At 43.2% G+C, this 5,622-nt stretch overlaps 1 long non-coding RNA gene across 1 annotated transcript in view; it reads right to left on the bottom strand.

Annotated features, from left to right (window-relative positions):
- Nucleotides 1-1,617: 1,617 nt before the first annotated feature.
- Nucleotides 1,618-5,622, bottom strand: part of LOC111529536 — a 10,538-nt gene continuing 6,533 nt past the window's right edge. Inside the window, exon 2 of the long non-coding RNA XR_002727458.3 lies at nt 1,618-2,111. This is a non-coding gene — a long non-coding RNA (uncharacterized LOC111529536). The remainder of the gene's footprint in view (nt 2,112-5,622) is intronic.

Here is a 5,622-nt window from a genome sequence, read left to right as displayed (position 1 = left end):
CTTTCTTTCTTTCTCTCTCTCTCTCTCTCTCTCTCTCTCTCTCTCTCTCTCTCTCTCACTTTGTATCCCAGGTTGGAGTGCAGTGGTGTGATCATGGCTCACTGCAACCTGCATCTCCCAGGTTCAAGTGATTCTCCTGCCTCAGCCTCCCGAGTAGCTGGGATTGCAGGTGTGTGCTACCACACCCACCTAATTTTTGTATTTTTAGTAGAGATGGGGTTTTGCCATGTTTGCCAGGCTGATCTCCAACTCCTGAGCTCAAGTGATCTGCCAGCCTCAGCCTCCCAAAGTGCTGGGATTATAGGTGTGAGCCACTGTGCCAGCCCTTATCACTCTCCTCTTTCAAATTGGCCCCGTATGTTTTAGGTATTAAGATATTTTGCTGGGTCAAATCAGGTGGGTGAGAGGCTCCAGCCTGGGCCCTGCCCACAAGAGGCCTTGTGACATATCTCTGCATCCATTATTTTGAGGTGCGACTTTCCTCTTGCATCTGCATCATGCCCACACAGAAGATTGTGATATACCCCTGGGTTGAGCAACAAGGTGGTGTTTTTCTTGTACCCAGGTCTTAACTGCGGAAAAAATTGTGACATATAGCTGGGCCCATTACCCAAGTAATGTGTCTTTGCTGTTTGTGCCCTGCTTTCTGGAGAAAATTGTAACATAACCCTGGCCAGGCAACCAGGTGGTATGACTCTCTGCCCTGGAAAAATTGTGACATATTTCTGACCCAGCACCCAGGTGATGTTAGTCTTTTGCTTTCTTTCTACTCAAAGTTTGGGTTGTGACATATACCTTACCCAAGCCCACAGTTGTGATAATGACACTAATACCTTGAATCAGCCAAAAGGAGAGATGCTGGCACTTGTAACTAAACTTAGAGAAATGGGTATATTCCTGGGTCTTCTCTAGATAATAACATCATAAAGGATTACTTTTCTTTCACATTTGTATAAAGTCTTTGGATGGCATAGAGAGTGTCCACAGGACGAAGCACACAAGTGAGACTGTGTTTCCATATGCACAACCTACCAAATGTTAGCACTGTTACCCTGACACATGGACAGTGCCCACTGGAGAGATACTGATTTCACAGGTGAGTGCAGTCCACAGTAAAAATTCTGACTGTCATATGTGTTCATGACCCCAGAGTCAACATAGTGACTCTTCTTCTTTTCTTTTCTTTCCTTTTCTTTCTTTTCTTTTCTGTTCTTTCTTTCTTTTTCTTTTTTCTTTTTTTTTTTTTTTTTGAGATGGAATCTTGCACTGTTGCCTAGGCTGGAGTGCAATGGCACAGTCTCAGCCCACTGCAACCTACACCTCCTGGATTCAATCGATTCTCCTTCTTCAGTCTCCAGAGTAAGTGGGATTATAGGTGCATGCCACTAGGCCTGGCTAATTTTTTTCTTTTTTTTGTAGTTTTAGTAGAGATGGGGTTTCACCATGTTGGTCAGACTGGTCTTGAAGTGTTGACCTCAGGTGATCCACCCACTTTGGCCTCCCAAAGTGCTGGGATTAGGGATGGTTGTTTAAAGACATTTTGTTTCTGACTAGCAGTCTCACCCATTATCTCTTTATTCTGAAATTTCTAAAACAAAAGAATATATGTAGCCAATCAATAGCTTATGCATTTAAATATGAATTATTGGTAAACAACTTAGCGACTGCCTTCTCACTTTTTTGAGAAGACTCACTTTCAATGACTGTTAATTGAAACATATATTCAGGGCAACTTAAATCTGTCCGACTGGTGGCCATCCTCAATATCTGACCTTGAGTAAATATATTTCAGATTACATTTTAATCTTTTGATTATTTTAAGTTGACTCAGGGCTGGCCTGGAACATTCTCCTGGTTGTAAATACTCTGACTATAAGCTACCTGCTCAGTAGAGGAAACTAATCAACAGCATGACCTAGCAAAGTTCAAAGACATGTGGTGAGAAGCTCAATGGGGCCTGGCTCCTAATTGCAAGGACAGTTGCACAGGTGTGTCTGAATGCTTGGAGAGCCTGGTCTTTCCTCACGCAATGTCTCTCACCAGCTGTATCAACCACATCTTGGCCTTTTGTCATTCTGTTCTCTGGGGTGAAAACTCATCTTCAGGACTGTCTACAACAAAACAGAGACATCAGGTTACCAAAACCCTAGGATCGGGGATTACAGATTGGGTTAAGAGTGTGCGCTTTCTTAAGGATGATAAGCATGGAAAATCAGCAAATAACTTCAGAATGATACAAGAAAAAATGCCCCTAATGAGTACTTATACAGCAATTCAACTCGATTTGTTCTGTACGTGGTAGGGAAAATGGGATAAAATATCGTTAGTTCAAGCATTTTTGCTGCTCAGTCAGAATGAAACCCTGCAGCAGGCATGGGCATGTTTCATGAGGGAAATAGAAGAAAAAGAGTTGGACATACAAGATGATCCTTTATTACAAGCCCCCTGCCACTTGGTTCAGTGGGCATTTTTAGGTGAAGTGGAACCTCTTCTGTCAGGTCTGAAGGTTCAGATGTGTCTGTCCTTTCTGCCCCTAGTCCACCTGAAAGTTCTATTGAGAACACTTTGTCCCTCCTCCTTACCCTTCTAGTCCCTCTCTACACCCACCACACCCTGAAGAATGGAGCCCAGTGGGTACTACTCATAATGGAGCTGCCTATCAACCTTCAAAGGGAAATCTCTGTCCACTTAGGTTGCAAATGGGGAAGAAGGCATTGTGAGAGGACATGTACCCTTTTCTATGTCTGGTTTGGCTCTCTAAGAGACAAGTTTGATAATTTGAATTTTTGATCAAGAAAAATTCATAGATGAGTTTGAAAAGTTAACTCTGACCTATACTTTAACTTGGCAGGATCTGTATGTTTTGTTGTCTCTGTTGTACAGTGGAAGAGAAACAATGCATTTTGGGGAAGCTAGGATCCATGCAGATGTGTTATTGGCTTGCAGCCTGAACCATAATATATATCAGACAGGAGGTACAGCAGTTCCAGATCAAGATCTACAGTGGAATATCAAAGGGCAGCGAGGACTTGGGAGAAGAGATCATATGGTCACTTGTTTGTTGGAAGAGATGAAGAAATGTAAGAAAAATCCTGTTAACAATGAAAAGGTTAAGGAAGTTTCTCAGGGCAAAGATGAGAATCCAGCTTTGTTTCAATAGCGTTTAGTTGAGGTGATCAGGAAATATACTAACACTGATCCTGCCTCAAGGTAAAGATAAATCCTTCTGGGAGTCCATTTTATAACCCAGTCTACCTCTGATATCCATAAAAAACTAGTAAAAGCAGCTATGAGTCCCAAAACTTCTATGAACAGCTTTGGATTTGGCATTTTTACTTTTTAATAACAGGGACAAAGTGGAGGAAGGAGAAAGAGGAAGAAGGACCTCCACAAGGTGCAGCTGTTGGTTGCAACCTTAAGCTAACCTCCCATGTGGGGTTGCCCTCCTAGGTCTTGGCTTGAACAAGGGAAGCTGAAACATGAAAAGCCCAAAGCTGGGCATCTGAGTCATTGTGCTTTGGTCACAAATCAGTGTGCACACTGTAAGAAAACAGACCATTGGAAGAGGGATAATTCGGTGTTTTTTTTTTTTCCAGAGATGGAGTCTGGCTCTGTCGCCCAGCCTGGAGTGCAGTGGTGCGATCTTGGCTCACTGCAAGCTCTGCCTCCCAGGTTTATGTCATTCTCCTGCCTCAGCCTTCCGTGTAGCTGGGACTACAGGTGCCCTCCACCATGCCCAGCTAATTTTTTGTATTTTTAGTGGAGACGGGGTTTCACTGTGTTAGCCAGGACGGTCTCGATCTCCTGACCTTGTGATCCACCCGCCTCGGCCTCCCAAAGTGCTGGGATTACAGGCGTGAGCCACGACGCCCAGCCCTAATCCAGTGTTCTGAAGAGAGCTGTTGGCACCCAAACTAATGATGGGTGAAACAGCCAGGCAAGTGCCCAGAGTGACGGGGCCTGAGACCTTCCACCACAGCTTCCATCAGACAACTAGCCGTATATCTGGAGAAGACTTGGTAACCTTTGCCATGGCAGGTAAGAATATTAACTTTCACCAGGCACAGTGACTCACGCCTGTAATCCTAGCACTTTGGGAGGCCAAGGTGGGAGGATCACTTGAGGTCAGGAATTCGAGAGTAGCCTGGCCAACATGGTGAAACCTCATCTCTACTAAAAATAAAAAATAGCAATTAAAAAAAGTCCAGAAATCGCTTGAATCTGAGAGTCAGAGGTTGCAGTAAGCTGAGATTGTGCTGCTGCACTCCAGCCTGGGCAACAGAACGAGACCCTGTCTCAAAAAAAAAAAAAACTTTCTTCTGGACAGCTTACTCTGTTTTGACCCATTATAATGGGTCTCTGTTGCCCCAAAACTGTATGGCCACAGGGGTAGACTGACAAGCCCATAGATGCCATTTTATCTATTCTCTATGCTGTTTTTCAGAGACCTTGGTTTTCTTACACAACTGTCTTATCATGACTGGATGACTCCAGGCAGTTGCACCAACTTCTGTTTTGTAGATGAATCCAATAAACTGGCTTTACAATAACACCTGGAAGTTTAAACCCACACCAAGTACAAGGAGTCATAGAAGCTAAAGGACACCAATGGATGACAGAGGGAGGCTTACTGAAATAGCAGGCATTTTCCTAGACACTCCTGATAAACTGTTGACATGAGGTGCTAATCAATGAAAAATAGTTAAACATTTGCATGACTCTACCCATTTGGGAAGAGATTTCCTGTTTCAAATAGTATCTTGGCTTTTTATAGAAAAAGGATTACTTAAAATAGTAAACCCGGTTACTCGAGCCTGTGAACCACGTGCCTGAAATAACCCAAATGACCAATGTTTACCCCCTCCTTTAGTAAGGCCTGTTCAGCATAGAGGAATGTACCCTGGTGAAGATTGGCAAATAGACTATACTTAGATGCCCCTACGTAAAGGGTTTAAATATTTATTAGTATTCATTGACACTTTTACTGTTTGGATAGAGGCTTTTCCTAACCAATCTGAAAAGGCAATTGAGATTCCCAAACTCCTACTAAAAGAAATAATTACGTCCCTGGGTGAGGTGGCTCATGCCTGTAATCCCTGTACTTTGGGAGGCCAAGTTGGGTGGATCACCTGAGGTCAGGAGTTCAAGGCCAACCTGGCTAACATGATGAAACCCCCATCTCTACTAAAAAGACAAAAAATTAGCCAGGTGTGCTGGTGGGCATGTCTAATCCCAGCTACTTGGGAGGCTGAAGCAGGAGAATCACTTGAACCTGAGAGGCAGAGGTTGCAGTGAGCTTAGAGCATGTCACTTCATTCCAGCCTGGGTGACAAGAGTGAAACTCCTCTGAAAGAAAGAAAAGAAAGAAAGAGAGAGAGAGAGAAAGGGGGAGAGAGAGAAAGAGAAAGAAAGAAAGAAAGAAAGAAAGAAAGAAAGAAAGAAAGAAAGAAAGAAAGAAAGAAAGAAAGAAAAAGAAAGAAAGAAAGAAAAGAAAAAAAGAAAGGAAGAGAGAGAAAGAAAGAGAAAGGAAGAAAGGAATGAAGGAAGGCAGGCAGGGAAGGCAGGTAGGGAAGGCAAGAAAGAAAGAAAGAAAGAAAGAAAGAAAGAAAGAAAGAAAGAAAG

This window comes from Piliocolobus tephrosceles, chromosome 21 (assembly GCF_002776525.5).
Source record: "Piliocolobus tephrosceles isolate RC106 chromosome 21, ASM277652v3, whole genome shotgun sequence".
In the NCBI taxonomy this organism is placed as follows: domain Eukaryota; kingdom Metazoa; phylum Chordata; class Mammalia; order Primates; family Cercopithecidae; genus Piliocolobus; species Piliocolobus tephrosceles.
Note: the sequence above shows the minus strand (reverse complement) of the source record. Positions and strands in the feature narration are given on the sequence as shown.